Genomic DNA, 17,472 nt, shown 5'->3' with positions numbered 1-17,472 from the left:
TGTATTAAAACCCAAATATAAAATATAAACAGATGGGAAACTTTCCTAGAAGGGAATACATATTACCTACTTTCCTGCATTACATTACAAAGAAATCTAGAGGAAGACAGTTTGAGTTTCTTTCCCTTATAAATGTCAGTAAAAATAAAATCCATAGGGTCAAAATATTTAGGGTTATAACTAGAAAGATATAATCCTATTTTTAGGACAAGGCAGCTAGTTGAAATAAGTTAACACAATCATTTGAATTGGTTGTCTGCCTACTGGACAGGACTTATTCTTTTTCTTTAGCTTCTTTGCACACATGAAGCATGACATAAGGTATCCTGATTTTCCATAAACATTTTTAGGTCAACCTTGGCAAATCACACAAGGTTCAATGACATTAAGGAGGAAACTAGTTTCCGCACCCTCTTCTTTGTCTTGCGTTTCTTCCTTCTCAGACTCTCTGACATCTTCCTGACTGTGATAGCTAATGCTATTTGAAGTCGATGGCTGAGAATAGCCCTCACTTTCTCGTGACTGGGAGGCTTGTGTGGTCTTATCATTTTCCTCAATACACGATTCTCTGGAATCATTTGCTGTAGTTTCATTTTACTCCAGCACATCCAAGCCCTCTTCTGCCTGTGTTGAGCTTTCTAGTTTGGCTTTCTCAGAAATTTCCCCTTTATCTTTCCCTTTATCTTCGGGAAGCCAGTTCTCACGAGGGGTCCAGCACCTATTGCGTTGTGGTGGAAAGGGAGGCTTCATTTCATTGCATGAAGTACACTTCCACTAGTCAGCTAAGGAAACTTCAGGGTCTTCTTCAGATGAATCTGTGTCACTTTCCCCTGCCTGATACACAGTGACTCAGTACACCTCATCATCTTCATCTGAGAGTTCTCCCTTCTTCACTAAGGCTATAATCCTCTGAATCAAGAGATGCAACTTCAAATTCTACACTAAATCGATCTGAAACCGAGTCCTGATCCAACCAACCACGGGAATGTTCCTCACACCATCTTCAATATTCAGATTTGATGGAATCACTGTTGACTCACTGCTGCTGCTTCCTTCCCAACATATTTCCCTTATTACACACAGAGCCAGGCTTTCACCAAAGGAACGGGAAATACTATCAGATTTGTGGTGCTTTTGTCATTCACCAGATAATTCATCTGAATTTTCTTCTGTCTCACTAATCTGTCTCCTTTCAGATGAGGCAGACGTTCTAGAAACCAAACAGGAAGATGAAGGCTTCTCTCCCTGTAGTTCTAGCTAAGGCCCTTCTGATCACTCCCACCTTCAAGGTGACGCCTGTTCTCACTAATGTGCTGGCATCTGATGGCTCTCTTTCATAGTGTAAGTGGTTTTTTCTTAGTTGTTGTTGTTGTTTTTTGTGCACCAACAGACTTTAACGACTTAAAAAGCAATGGCTTTGGTCAAACCAAGGTCTCTTGCTCCTGGAATCTGTGAGGTGCTTACAGCACCATCAGTAGAAACAGAGATGCTGGTATTGCACAATGGCCCGGATCAGTACATAAAATGTACCACATATCTGTGACCACGGGTGTCTATCTTCAATCAGGAAAAGGAATGGTTTAAATGTCTCAGCTGTAGACAGTCAGGACTTAGCTCCTCCAACGACAGTCTCAGTCTGGGACTGAGAACACAGAAGCCAAGCTCTGCAGTGTGCCCCCAAAGTGATTTTTTGTTCCTAAGGAAAATATGGCACAGATTTACTTGAATTCAAGTTTCTTTTGTTCATAGCTTTGAGGATGTGTAAAAAGAGAAGTAAATATTTCTAAGTTTTGCCAACATCTATTTTTTAAAAAAGGAAAATCTATCATGATGTTTCTTTTGGCTTTAGAGAAACATACTTGGTTCTGTAAGCAGCAAATGTAACAAGTCCCATATAAAATGCATTCAGAACTCAAGTTGAGATGCATCAGAAGTGTTCCCTCAAAATTCTCTAAATTTCCATCCTGTTTCTATACAAGGTATCTTCTGCAATTTTTATATTTTGAAAATTCTCTCATCTATAATACCAACTCCCAAGGAAGCCATAGTGGTTTTTTTTCCTGAAAATATTCTCAAAAGAAGCTTCTAGAGATAAAAATAAAAAAATACTTTTTTGATGTTATATATGGGAGTCAGCAGCACTGTTATCAATTTATGGCTTAAGGTCATTCAAGAGTCCCCTAAGAGGCATAGGGTCAAACTGGTAGACAGGATCACAAACACTCTGAGAGAGTGTGGCATGAGGGAGAAGAGCTCTGAAAAATCTAGGTATCAGGGAACAGAGTAGGAACATCTTTAATTAATGTGGTCAAAGAAGTAGAGGCATAGGCCGTGACGAGAGAAGGCTCATCAACATAGTCCAAGAGCAAATCTCTTATTTTTCATATGTGGAAACTGAGTCAAAAGAGACATTATGTTTATTTGTCCTTTGGTCACCCAGCGAGTTAGCATTTCTACTCTACGTCACCCCTTCTCCTCAGGTAATGCCTATCCAGCATCTTAGAGAATTACAGCAAACAGGTTTCTCTTCACTAGTGAGAAGCAGCAGAAAGTCTTTATAGAATATTTCCAGCAGGGAATGAATGATATTTTTTCATATACATATCTATGTACTTTTTTAGACGAATCTATGAACTACAGGGGGAAAAAGAAATAACTAAGGTACTTCAATGAATAATGCTATTATAAAATGACAAAATAGACAGAAAACTTTCAGACATGAGTAAAACAAAAGTCAACAACAAGTTGTAGTTTCCCATCACTGTCTTAAGTATTATTTTAGGTAGTACAGAGTGTTACCTCAATTCTTACTTTAGAATTTCTCATGAGTATATGAGAAGTCCAAATTAACTAGTTCCACAAATATACACTAAGAACCTCCATTCCTTTCATTTTCCAAGGTGTAGGAGCTTTGAAGTGGATCTCAGTGCAAAAAACTTTTCTATAATTTTTATTTGCTTGTAATTGTCATTCTTTTCAGTTTCATCTACTTTTTCTAGAATAACAAGGAACATTGATTAGCCATAAGAATAAAGATAATCAAATATATCACACTGTGAATTAATGCTTTAAAACAGCATTGTATAAATAATATCTCAATCTAAAGAACATTCAACAAACAAGCAAAGCCACAGGATTAAGCTGTATTTAAAATCTAACATTTTATAGGTCCTATTTGCAGCCATTCTTTCCCAAATATTTTAATTATGTACAGTGAGTGATTTTTTTTTACCCATTAACATTTGTCTGACAAAACTAATCTCAAAAAAGATAGCAAGCTATTTTTTCTAAAAATTAGTTTAAATTGCTAAATTTTCTAACTCTGTCATTAGCCTTCAATTATTTAGATGATTAAATGATTAATTTCAAAAGCATGCTCCTAGCTTCCTGGGAAACTATTGAAGTTCTAGACAAAAGTGAGAAAGAACCTCTCTTAGGAAAATAAATAAGTGTTGGATATAATTATGTAAATATGCAGGGAAAAGGCCTAAGAATCCATGTTTTCAAAATATATTTCATGACAATATTTTGCTGCTAGCAAGCAAATGAATTTGCTCAAAAGTAGACAGCAAACAAAATAAATTTGAAACCAAATAGATTGAATTATTTTTCTCCTCTTTTGAACTCCCACTCATTAAACATGTTCTTACTGTATCATCAATTTTAATTATTTTCCATTGATTGGGCACCTGACATATTAAGAACCTTATTAGATATAGTGAGAACTCATTCATACACAGTACCCTAAAATAAATTAGGTTGAGGGGTAGCAACCTAGTAAGAACTGTTAGAGTCTGTAAACAAGTCTGGATGGTGCCTGGCAAAATGCCAGAGGGAGTGGTTTGTAAAGTAACAAAAACGAGCCATTAAGTGTGGAGATTCCTGATTGGTTGACTGCTGTATCTATTTTATGCTGATTAAGATAAGCTGTGAAAAACGTATAAATATCGCTCAGATCCTACAATAAAGGGCTTCCACTCCTGCTGCATCAATCTACACAAGTAGTTCTTCGCCCCCCGGCAGATGGTGGCAGATGGTGACACTCGGGGGTAAGTGACAAAAAAAGCTGCCCGTCCATAGATAGGACGGGAGCAATCTGCTCGTCCCTAGGCAGATAGGGCGAGAGGAAAAATGGCCATTTCGAGAAAATGGAGAAGATTGATACAGTATGTTTGTGTCTTGTTTTGTCTTGAAATGTTGTATTGTCTTTGTGACGAAAATACGGAAGGGGTGAGAAGTAAATTGATAAGAGAAAAAGGCACCCCAGTGGAACCAAGAATAGTTAAGGCATGTGTAGATAAAAGCCCAGAAACTCTAGTTAGAAAGAAAAAGAAAGTTCAGAAGAAGAAGGATTATCAGGAAAAAAGTTACAGCAAAAGGCTATTACTGAATACTTTTCGATACCGGAGGGTGCGTGAATCGACAAGGCGGCTGCCACCTGCCCAAGCCGATCATGGCGCAGCAAGAATTTTCCAAGAGGCAGTTGCGGGCTCTTCCCCGCCCCCCTGCCCGGGGGAGCGGATCGCCACTGAGAGCCCAAATCTAGACCTGACCTGGAGGCACAGTCTCCCAGGCTTTTGCTCCCGGTGCCTGGAAGCAGTTTGAGTCTGGGACTCTCCCCGAAGGCTGCCTTTCTGTACACTCTGCACTCTTCTGACTCTGAAATTGAAGGGACTTTATGATCTTGGCTTCCCCTCTGCAGGTTCCCTGTTCTCTGGCCCTGATGTAGCTTCCCACCTGGAGTGACCTTATTAAAATAGCTGTATCAGTTTTCTCCTGCTGATAGAATAAATTACCACCAATTTGACATCTGAAATGAATTTATTACTTCACAGTCTTGTGATTTTGTAAAATTTCACCAGGCTAAAATCCAACATGCTTTAAGAGTGTTTTCCTGTTTGGAGGTTCTAAGGGAGGATTCATTTCCTTGCTCATTTGCGTTATTGGTAGGATTTAGTCCTTTGTGGCTGTGAGCAGAAGGTTGTTCCCACCTATATACATTCTTTGACCTTGGTCCTTGTCCTTCATCTTGAAAACCAGCCAACAGAAGTTGACCATACTGTGCTTGAAATGTTTCCCCCTTTCCATCTTGACATGTCCCTCTGACCTCCATAGGAACAACTCTCTGCTGTTAAGGACTCATGTAACTAGACTCGGTCCAAGTTAATCCAGGATACTCTTGACATCTCAAGATCCATATCCTGAATCATATCTGCAAAATTCCTTTTCCATGTAAGATAATGTATTCATGGAATATATGTCTAGGAATTAGGCATTTTGGGGCTTATTATTCTTCTTATCACACTCTTTAAATAAGGCCACCTCTAAAAATAATTATGGCATATTTATTAGTCAGCTTTTTATCACTGTGACAAAATACCTGGGAAAATCAACATAAAGGATGAAAGGTTTATTTTAAAGAGATCCTGGGACAGGGGACAATTCCAAAGATCTGGTCTCTCAACTAGTTTCCATCTCCTACGGTTTCCACCACCTCCCAACAATCCATTCAGTTATGATTCCATCAATGGAGATGATGAAGTTAGACTCTTGTTATCCAGTCACTTCCCAAATGTCTCATCTCTGAACATTTCTGCACTGGGGACCAAGATTTTGATACATGAGCCTTTGGGGGATATTCCAGATCAGATCCAAACTATAATAGCATCACGACAGGAATAAACCAAGGCACAGCATCACCTGTACGCGACCTAGAAGTCAGGAGTCTAGAATAAGACGGTGTGTGTGTGTGTGTGTGTGTGTATCTGTATGCTGGAGTGAACCAGTTAGCTCTACCATCAATTGGTTGAGTTAAAATAAATATTTTAATAGTTACATCTATTGACCAGGAAGTTGTGATGAAGTGCCAGAGATGAATCACACAACTGTGCCTTCAAGAAGTTTCCAGCTAGTTTTCAATAGATGCATTTATGAATGTCCAGCTGCCCTCTAGATATGTTCTACTTCTGTGTGAGTTAGTGGGGATATACAAACATTTGACTTCAAAGTAAGGACACTGGTTTCAGAAGAAAAATGAATTTTCCTTGACGATGAAGGCACACAGAGAGCAGGATCATAGAAATCTATTACCTAACCATTAGGCTGACAAACCAGGCCCATTGGGTATTGCTGAAGAGAAGATAAAATGAATGTCCTATTTAGAACATTCCTTTAATTAAGAAGTAGAATATTGGGGGTTTTGGTTTAATTAACCACACATTACCACATTAATCTTTTCTGATGTTCTTATAAAGTTGAAACTGCCTTCCCTGAGGTAGAATTTTTTTCAAATGCATTCTGCTCTCCTTTAGACATAAACAGATTGAAGAACAAAAAAATAAATAAAAAATAAATATGAAGATGCTATAGCTACTCTTTCCATTAAAAGGTAATTAAAAATCTCAAATTTTGCATATATTCATACATGATTGTATAATGATTTAAAATGAGGCAATTAGTTCAAGACATACATTGGTTCTAGTTAGAAATGATTGCATATTTTATACAAATTAATGTTTTATATTTATTTACATTTGAATAATACTGCAATATAAGACTTTATAGCTTGATAATCTTAATGCTATTAATTTGTCATAATCCTATTCATACAAGAATGGCTATAATTTTGAGTTGTGCATTATTTTAATATTCTTATGATCAAATGGTATCTTATGGATTTTGAAATATTTTTTTTTCATAAGCTGTTAAACATTTGTACAAAATTTAGGTGGTGTTTCTAGATAAATGTATTTAGAGAGATGTATTATTAAAAGGCATATACAAAATAGTTTAATAAATGACAATATACTTGCATGCTCATCACTAAACACAAAATAGAACATTTTGAAGTACTTTAACCTTAAACTCTTTATAATTTAATAATTTAATTCTTATTTTTAATACCACATTATTTCTGCTAGATATTTAAATTTTAACTTTCATAATTGTGACTGATATGAATTACATGAAATTGAGTAATGCCAAACTTGAAAGAGATCTATGAAATAAGCCAGTTTCATTACAGGAAAAATATGATAGCAAACAAAGAAAAGTTCCTTTAATTATGTGAAATCAAAGACATTGAATATGAATGTACACATCAACACTGAAAATGATGTAATTTATATCAAGGGATATAAAGTTTTAGAATAAGCTTACAATCAGGAGTGAAATACTATGTCAAAACAAATTTCATTTTACAGATTATAAAATACAAATTTTCAGGCTTTTAAAGTTTCAAAAAACAATTAACTCAAAATGTATATTTATCAAAGAATGTGTTTATGAAGGAATTAAAATTTCTTTTCCTTAGTTTAGCATCACAAATAGTAAACTGCATTTGGAATAGGTTTGGAAGCATCATGTCATGAGGGATGGGAACTTAATATGTTCTAGCAGAGCAGTTGAGGGACCAAGGATACTGAAGACAGCATAGAAAGAGAAGGTAAATGAACTGGCTGATAATGAAAAATCGAAATTGGCTGGGACATCCAAGAGTTTGCAGAACAAGAGTCTGATATGAAAGGTATTCACAATAGATTTTGAAATTTAAAAATAGCAGGGGAGTATTTTAGAGGGGCAATATGATGTCAACCAAAATATTAGTTTCAAAATGTCTTTATTATTTCAATGTTAAAAAGTAACCTAGGATATGTGAGTCACTGGGTTAAATTATCAGCACCATGTATAAATAAATGAACAAAATAAAGATCCATCAACATCTGTAAAAAAAAAAAGTAAATTTGGGTATTCAATGCACACAAAAAGCATGTCATATAAGCAAGAAAATAGGCTTAATATAAAAGATGCAAATATGAATTTGACATGGTCTAGCATTTCTGATAAATTAGTGAGAAAGAGATACATATAAATTATTATAATTTGAAAGGTTCTATAAAACAAATGGGTACAATATTGTATGACAATATGTATGCCACAGAAGGTGCGGATAATCGAGTATGTACCTTAGCATGGCACTATAGAGGTGGAAACTTAAGGTCTAAACTGTAATTCATGGAGTTTAAAGGTAGAATGAGCACAGAATACCGTGGGCAGTGAGAAAGCTGATTAAAGCCAAGAAGCCCAGGGACGCTTGCAGGGACCTGGCAGATCATGTCAGAGGGTTTTCAGAAAACAATTAGGGGTATTAATAAAGGGTATCGAAATTCATAACTTGTGTTGTGGCCTTTATTTATGGTAATGTAAAAGCATCAAGGATGTTATTGTAGGGGGTTTGTATCTCAGATGGTTCAGACTGACCAAAAAATAAAAAAGATTTGCAAAGAAAGTAAACTGTTAGAAAGGCTTCCATGGCCCAATGAGAGCAGGAAACAGTTGCTAGGAAAAAAGGCTTAGCTTTTACACTGAGAAGAGAAAGGCTGGAGCAAAAATGGTGCAGCTATAAGTGGGTTGTTTAATGTTACTCACTGAGAAAGGCCTGTGTGGATGATAGCCAGTTTGGAGGTGGGCTGAAAAGGAGATCAGAAGTCAGTTTGATTCTGTTTATGTTTAATTTGAATTGCACATGGGCCTTTTCATTAGATGTACTCAGTAGGCAGTTGAATATCTGAATTGTATGCTCCAGAAGAGAGGTCAGAACAGAGATACAGATTTGGATATGTTGTAATTACACCTTTGAGAATGGTATGAGATGACCCAGTGAGAACCTATACATCAAGAAGTGACCTTAAATATGTAGAGAGTGAGTAGGTGAAGAGCTGTGAAAGAAGTTAGAAAGTTGCCAGAAATGGGAAAGGAGAGTCAGGAGAGGGTAATGTAGGACTGAGCCAGTCGATCCAAGCCAGCGCGTAGCCTGTTTCAGCTCTCTTGTGCAGACTCAACTCCACAGATTAACGCAATCTCTCCTTAATTACACAGAATTTCCTTAGTTACTGGTTGAGGATTTACATTCAAAGAAATGTCAATCATTTTTCTTTTAAGGTTGGAGTTGTAAATTTAAAAAAATAAAAATAAAAAGCTTTATGATGCAATTTTTTAAAAAATCTTTACTCCAGTGTCTCAAATTGTGCTTCAGTGATTTTATTAAGTGGTCCCCAAATACTATAATTCAAAATTTCACTCACTATCCTACATATTGATTGTTATTTTCATGTAACTGAAGTAATGAGATGCTTAGATACTTGACAACTCTTGTCTCTAAGCACATATTTTCTCTGGTCCCTATTAGCACTAGCAGAAATGGCTTAAAAGTGACATAGGCAAAAGTGATGGTGTAAATGCATGGCTGTTTATCTTCACCTAACTCACATTATTCACACAACCAACATGCATGCTATACTTAGACACACTCTTTTTATTCTTGTTTTATATATACTTGAGGCATCTCACATTTGTCCTGTTTCCTTGCAACACTGTCACATAGAAGCACTACCTTTTAAAAAATGGAAGTGGAAGCTTTATGCAGTGATCTTTTTTCTTACTGAACTTTTAACTGTACTTTCCTTCTTTTTTTTTTTCAATGTCATCTCCAAATATTTACTTTTGACCTCAGTACTGCTGAGGCCTTCTGGTTTCTCTATTATTTTAGTAGGCAATTTTCAATCATTCCATGACCATCAAGAGAGAAGAAATGGAAAAGAATGAAAAGGTGAACACACCCCCAACCCTCGGCCAGCACAGTCTCTGAGACAATTGGCAAAGAGTTTTGAACTATTCAGAGAATTCAACCTGAGCAGAACTGGGAGTGTCTGTGTCCACAGATCTGATGACTCTTCACTAGCTGAATATCAGAGATAAATGAGGAAGACATGGTGGACCTCAGGTTTGCTTTCTTATTTCTGCCCTGGAGGTTTGTCAAAGAGTATCTTTGGAGAAGTCAGGGAACAGTCTGTGTGTCCTATGGACGTGTATGAGAGGCTTTAATAATGGTCATCATATAATTCCATTTTAGTCTTCTAATACTATGGATAGTCAAAGCATAAAGAGACAAAAGACAGAAACATATTAGAATATTTAACATATAAACTGGAGTGGACTGCCAGGAGGAAGGGGTAGTAGTAATGGTTCTGTGAAAGAATGGGCACTGACGTGTGTGAAACCGATCTCCTCATACTTGGGATCAGGTTATTAGAGGAGACGTATGGAGAGAGTGCACACAGAGGACCGGGGCGATCAGATATTAGTGGGATGGTCACATGTTCTGTTCCCTGAGAAGCAAACCCCAACATGTTAGTGTGTGGGAATTCTATTAGAAACTGCCTTTGAAAAAGTGTATCAGTCAACTTGTGTGTCACTGTGACCAAAATACCTGCAAGAACAACTTGGAGGAAGAGGTCATTCTAGGCTCCCTGTTTCAGAGCTCTCAGTCCACAGGTGCTCTGAGCCCAGGTGAGGCGGAGCATCATCACAGAAGGGCCCTGCGAGGAAGCCTCTCCGCTCAGGCAGACTCAGGAAGCAGAGAGTGAGAAGAGAGAGGAGAGGGAGGAGGGGTTTGCAGGGTGGAAGAACCCTTCTAGAACACAGACCTAGTGGTCCATCTCCTCTGGCCATTTCCCACCTGCCTGATCGGTGCATTCAGATTAGGTGGACTGATGTGGTCACAGAAATAATGATCTAATCATTTCATCTCTGAATAGTCCTGCATTACTGCAGGAGCTTTGGGGGATAACTCATCTACAAACCGTAATGAAAAGAGAAGAGAAAATGATTGGAAAGAGCGAGGAATTAGACTTTGGTACTCTTTTGATTTCTATCATTAGTTTCTTTCTAACTTGCTTTTGAGATCTCTGCCTTTTGAGTGGCCATAGCGTTAACCCTGTCCTACCTGATGTCCAACTATCTGACCTAAAGAGACCCAGCAGGCATTGTGCTTCTTCCCTTACAGTGGGAGTGCGGCACACCAGGAAGCGAGCTGCAGCCCAGCTCCCCACAGTGTTTCTTGTGTAGGTTTTGCTTTCAACATCTTCTCCGGAAAATCTTTCCTCACTCCAAGGTGACCTTATTTAGAAGCTGTTGACAGATCCAGGCATGTAAGGGTTTTCCAGGGAGCCATCTGCTCAACTGTGGTTAGGAACCTGTGCCCTTAGACTGCAGCACCTTCAGGGTCCTGAGAGTGGTCCAGCTCAGAATGCAGCCATCTTGCTGCACATGTCCATGGGCTCACCTGAGAAGGCGTGTGTGCCGCAGTCTGGCTGAGCACAAATAACCGGGAAGTCAGGAGCCACTTGTAGATTCAAGCAGGAACGAACTTTATTTCCAAACCCATGCAAACGCCACCCTCACAAACTCGCCAGGAACTCCGCGAGAGCTCAAAAATAGCGGGCGCTGGAGGCAGCAGGAACCGCCCCTTCTGGCAAAATGCCAGGCACCATCTTGACCTGGCCCTGGCTCTCAACACATGTGTCCTGCCATGAGGGGCGCTAAAGCCCCTGGGTGCCACCTGGGTCTGGCTGGTCTGCAGCCTTCTCCCCAACATCTGTACCATAATCATTCTCCATTAGCCATTTGCTCCATCAGTCACTGAAGAGGAGGCACAGAGTTCCACAGAGCTGTGGATCTGCCAGCTCTTCCTCTCAGGCTCTTGATTTGGGATAGGATTTGATTCTCCACCCTGGGGTTTAGTCCTACTTGGTACTTTGTTCTCTATTCCTCTGTGACTCCTGCTTTGACTTTTTAATTTTTTGTGGTGCTGGGGATGGAACCTATGGCCCCAGCCAAGCTACATAAGTGCTCTGTCACTAAGCCCCAGTTCCAGCCCTGGTCCTGTTCTGGATTTTGCATATTGCTTAGTATTCCAGTTGATCATTTATTTAGCTTAGAGTTTTGCATCTCTGATCCCCCTTTCTTCTGATGAAGCACAGTTCTCAGTGGGAGCAGGGGTGTTCAAGCCCCCCCTCCCACCCAGGGTGGCCTGGCAATACCTGGAGACACATATGCCTTTAAGAACTGGGGAGGGAGCAAGACCAGCAGCACCTTCCAGGTGGAGGCCAGGCACACTGCTCGACATCCCACAGTGCACAGGATGGCCTCCATACACAGAATGGCCTGGTCCCCAAAATACAACAGTGCTAAAGTCAGGAAATCATGCCAGAATCACATTAGACATAATTATTATGATGATGATTTTTTTTTTTTTTTTTTGTAATGGGGAGTGAACTTAGGTGCACTCAACCACTAAGCCACATCCAAGGCCCTTTCTTAAATCTTATTTTGAGAAAAGGTCTCATTAAGTTGTTCAGGCTGGCCTTGAACTTGTTATCCTTCTGACTTGGTCTCCCAAGTCTTTGGGATTTCAGAAGTGTGCCAACACATGCTTAAAAGTTCATATTTTTAACGACAGTATACACAACCTGAATTTTATCGTTTCAACCATTTTCTAGTATACAAAATGTGTCAATGACATCACATTGTCATACAACAAATTTCAGGGCTCTTTTAATCTTTCAGAACTAAAACCCTGTCCTAATTAAAGACTAACTCCCCTCCCCTCACCCCTGGCAAGCCACACTACTCGGTCTCTGAGTGTGAAGATGCTAGGGACCTCATGGTTGGAATCACATGGTAATTGCCCTTTTGAGGTCTCTTTGGTTCGCTAGCTCAATGTCCTTAGCATGTGTCTGCAGCATGCCTCCATGGGGGGCTGAACACCCTGTGCAGGGACTACCTCTCCTTCCTCCATTCACCCCTCCACAGTCCCCTGGATTCAGGGACTCTTTTCTCCCGCTGCCTTCAAGACTGTCTTTCTCTGGTGCCCAGCAGTCGTGACTGTGCTGAATGTGAGTGTCCTGCTCCTGTGCTGCCTGGGGTCTGCAGGCTCTGTGAAGCGGTGCTCTCCGTGCTGGGAAACTCACACACAGTCCTTCATCTTTCCTCTGGCCTCTTTCTCCTCTTTACTCACCTGATTTTCATCCACAGACCTCAGAAGCTCTGTTCTGCTCTTTTCCCCTCTGCAACTTCTCTGTGTGAGCATCAGTCCTCTGGTTCTTGGCTCCTTCCCCCTTGCTGTCTCCAGGTGGTTGCTGAGCCATCAAGAAGAGTCTCCATATCCACTCCAGGTGTCTTCTGTGGCTTTCCCACTCAGCTATTTTCTTAATACCCCTGATTTCCACTGTTCTTCTGAAATTCCCCATCTGTTCATAACATTGTCCACTTTTTCTGAAGGTCCTCTACAATATTACTCACAGTTGTTCTTTTTAAAAAATTACTTTTTAGTTATAGTTGGATACAATACCTTTATTTTATTTATTTATTTTTATGTTGTGCTGAAGATCAAACCCAGGGCCTTGCACGTGCTAGGTGAGCACTCCACTGCTGAGCCACAACCCCATCCTCTTCACAATTGATCTTACGCCCCTCCCTGAATCCCCCACCTGGGCCATTAATGGGTTTTACCCACCTATTTTCTCCCTGGCCATGCAGCAGCCTCTTCTCAGGTCAGGGGTTATGATGGAGAGGAGCCAGGGCTTTTCTGTAGCTTTAGTGAGACTCAGGTCATAGAAACTTTGCATCCTTTGATAGTAGGGCCATGGTACCCTTTGCAGAAGCAAGAATCTGAGTGTCTACAGCAACTGGCTCCCATCTCCTGCTTCAGCATGCTCTGTGCATCCACATCTCAGGAGCAGTGGATTTTCCAGTTCTTAGTACCTCTCCCTACTGGATGGCCAATGTCTTGTACACACTGCAGGGTCCAGTGAGATCATGATCATTGTCTCTGTACTCTTGCTCACCCCAAGACTTCCACACTCTAGGAGGCCTGAGCCTCTCACCCACAGGGCAGTGCACCACTCTAACAATCAGAGAGCAGGGACTGGCAGTCCTCTGCTTCTCCCAGCCAGTTCTCTGGCCTGAGTCTTATGGCCAGAAAAAAGGAGGATCTTGCTGTGAGCCCTACGAAAAATGCACTCACCACTCCCTACTCCAGCTAAAAGGCAAGGTCAGAAGCCATGAACTAAGGTTTACAGTACTCAGGTTGTTTCCTGGGACACACAGAGGTGCTAAGTGTCTGTCGCATAAGTGAGTAAACACACATTAAAACGGTTATAAGAGAAAGACTGCCCAACCAGTGGACAAGCCTGTGATTCCAGTTGATCCAGAGACAAGAGGAACATAAGTTCAGGCCAGGCCAGACAACTTAGCAAGACCCGTGTCAAGAATTAAAAATTTAAGAAAGGACTGGGGATGTAGCTCAGTAGCAAAGTGCTAAAGAATCATTTTTTCAAGATGTGCTTATATAAATGATGCTTTACAACTTACTCATTTAGCCATTTTTTCTGAAACTGAGAGAAGGAGATTCCCTTGAGGGCAGCCCAGATGACCTCAGGCTGGATCACAAAGTTCTTTCTTGGAGGAGCCAGCTGCATACAGTACTGCAGAACTGGAAGGATGCCCAGCCAGTCGACCACCCTTACAGCCATGCACCTTTGTCACAGGTTGACCAAGTACTCTTGCCATCTGGAAGGGACCCAAGACCTAATGTGAGCTGTGGTTGGGTGAGTCCAATCTGCCCTGTGGTCTGATGTCCTAGGAGAGAAGGGACATCCACTTGCACCCAGCAGAAGGAGCATGTGGCACACCCGGACCAAGTCCCAGACCAGGAGACACAGAGTGGCAAAGGGAACAGTTTCCCTGGCACTGCACTGGAATGGGTCCCAGTGCGACAAACGTCACAGATCCCAACAGACCACCACTCGAGTCATATCACCCACATCACACAGCTGGGGTATCGGGACCCTCAGTTTCCAGCCAAGGAATTCTCACAGGGCCTAGGATTTGAACCAGGCAGTCTGACAATAGTGGGACTAAACACAAAGCAAACTTTTTTTTTTTTTTTAAACTGGGATTGAACCCAGGGACACTCTACCACTAATCTACATGCCCAATCTTTTTTATTTTGAGACATGGCCTCCCTAAGTTGCTGAGACTGTCCTTGAACTTGTGATCCTCCTGCATCAACTTCCTGAGTTGCTGGGATTAAAGGCGTGTGCCCATGCCCAGCTACAAAGCCACTTTTTAAAAGCAACACATGGTGTATGCCTCACAGGCACAGAAATAGATGCTTCTTCCTTCTCTCACACCCATGTTCAGCTGTTTGTAGATTTCCTTACCACTGACTCTCTTTCATACAGGGTGCAGCAACTGCCTGGGTCTTTAAAACTTAGGAAACCCACAGGTGCTAAGAGCTCAGGAAAGGCCACCTGCTGTTACCCAAGCTCAAACCAAGCAGAAGCAGAAGAGACCCCGATCCCCTGAGCACAGCAGCTCAGAAGAGGTCTCCCCTCCACATAAAAGGCCACGGCTGACCCAGCAGGGGCAGTGTGCTTCCAGAGCTACTGGCACAGGTGGGACAGCAGGGACAGCATCCCTGGGGGTTCTGCAGCTTCCTGGGTGACACCTGCAGGCAGGCCTGGGCCCCAGTGCTAAGGCTTGCTGAGAGTGCAGAGGAGGGACCCACCAGGAGCACTTCTGTCATATACTTTACATTATTCATTTATTTTTCCAGATGGGGTTCCACTAAGTTGCCCAGACTGGCCTTAGCACTTGGGTTAACACAACCCTCCTGCCTTAGCCTCCCAAGTAGCTGGGATGACAGTGCTGCCGTGGTGCCTGGCTTTGTGGAGCTTTTTGAAGTCCGAGTACTAGGGAGAACACAGAAGTCAATAACACCAGCAATGACACACATGCCAGGAAAGTGACAGGAGCAAGTGGTGACATGACTGTGGTTTTAGTTTTCCCCAGTGTGTGCTCAGCCTTTCTCTGACAAGCACTTATCTCAAAACCAGATAAAAATCATGATAAACGGCCATGAAACCTCTGACAAAAGCAAACAAGCAAACAAAACCCTAGGATATGTCTCAGATGTGCCCAGGATGTGGTAGAGTTTGCTGTGTAGGACATCTGGGGAGCAGTCACTGGGGTAGAGGGTGGAGCACCGTGAGATCAAAACACCTTCCAACAGAGTCTGGCATCTTCCACCGGGAAAAGGAGGACGCGACCCCTTCTCAGTCTGCTTCTCACAGGGTGTCCCCACTTCTTCCTTTCAAAAATGATCCCATCTGTTTTCCAAACACTCCCACAGGTGCTTCTTCACCTGAAGCAGGGGGAGGAAGAGGCATGAGCCGTGGAGTGCATTCCTTGGAGGCTGAAGAACCCTTGGGTAGGGGACCAGGTCCTGATGCAGGGGAGCTCAGGGAGGGTCCCATTTACCTCCCCTCCCCTCCTCCCAGGGACACTGAGGTTCTGGGTCAGCAGAGGCACACTGATGCTCAGTCCCAAACCCTGCAGTGAGGTGGGGCCTGGAAAGCTCAATGTCAAACTCAAAAGAGAGAGCACCAGCTCTGTCTCCAAGACACAGTGTGGCTGAAGGGCCATGATGGGCTCTACCCTTTCTTTCAACTCTGGAAAAAACTCAAGATCAGTGCTAGGAGTGAGGCTCAGGGGAGCAATCAGGAGGAGGAACATGGGGGTGGGGATTTCCAAGAGGTGGTGCAGGGAAAGAAAGGATGCAAAGGTCCCCTGCCCCCTTTGCACTGCCCACTTAGCCACAGGGTCTCCATCTGCCTCTAGTAGGTCAGGGGAACCTTCCTACTCACACTGAGCTGCTGGTGATGGGGGCACCTGATACCTCTTCCTCTCCGAGGCCCAGGCTGTGCCAGGGCTGTGCTTTCCCTTTGTAAATCCCAGGCACTCGGACAACAGAGTAAAACTGCCAGGACTGGGTGAGGAAGTTCTGCAGGTTGATGGGGTTCCAGGTCCGGAGGACACTGACGATGCGGCCCAGCATGATCTTGGCTGTTATCTGCTTACCCTTCACCAGCTCTTACTTCATTTCATCAGTAAAGAGGTTCTGGATTTTCTCCATGTTCAAGAGGACTCTGGTAAACTGAGGTGATCAGAACACACTCCATCAGCTACCACAGGCAGGGCACGCCACTGCAGAGAGAAATCCCAGACAACCCACAATGATGAGCTTAAAACCAGGTCTCTGCTTAGCCATGCAGTTCAGCAAGCCTGGTAACAACTTTAAACATGACCACACACAGGTTAGATGTTTATACCAAAACTACATCTCTCACTCGAAACTGAGCCCTGTCCTGATAAATGACTTCAGGGTACATACTGGGAACAGCAACACCCACCCCCAAAGAGGATGGTGCAGATACCCAGCAGACACAGAGGCACTAGCAGGTGCCCAGTATAGGGAAAAGGCTGAATTCAAGTCTGCTCTGAGGGCCAGCTGCAAGAGACAAAATTATAGACCTAGAAAACTCAGAAACGTTAATTGTAAAATAATTAGATAACAAAACTTGTTAGCCAAGCACCATGGTGCATGGCTGAACTCCAGGCAATTTAGGAGGCTGAAGCAGGAGGATCAAAAGTTTGAGGGCAGCCTGGGCAACTTAGCAAAACCTGAATCAAAATTTAAAAATGAATAAAAGAGCTGGGGATCTAGCTCAGGGGTAGAGCACTTGCCTAGCATGCACAAGGCCCTGTGTTCCATCACCAGCACTGTCAAAA

At 42.0% G+C, this 17,472-nt stretch overlaps 1 pseudogene; it reads right to left on the bottom strand.

Moving 5' to 3' along the window:
• Window positions 1-216: 216 nt before the first annotated feature.
• Window positions 217-16,738, bottom strand: LOC143392135 (E3 ubiquitin-protein ligase Mdm2 pseudogene; annotated as a pseudogene).
• Between the last annotated feature and the right edge of the window lie 734 nt (window positions 16,739-17,472).

Source organism: Callospermophilus lateralis, chromosome 2 (genome assembly GCF_048772815.1).
Source record: "Callospermophilus lateralis isolate mCalLat2 chromosome 2, mCalLat2.hap1, whole genome shotgun sequence".
NCBI classification, from domain to species: Eukaryota; Metazoa; Chordata; class Mammalia; order Rodentia; family Sciuridae; genus Callospermophilus; species Callospermophilus lateralis.
The sequence above is the reverse complement of the archived record's forward strand: the minus strand, read 5'-3'. Positions and strand labels throughout refer to the sequence as shown.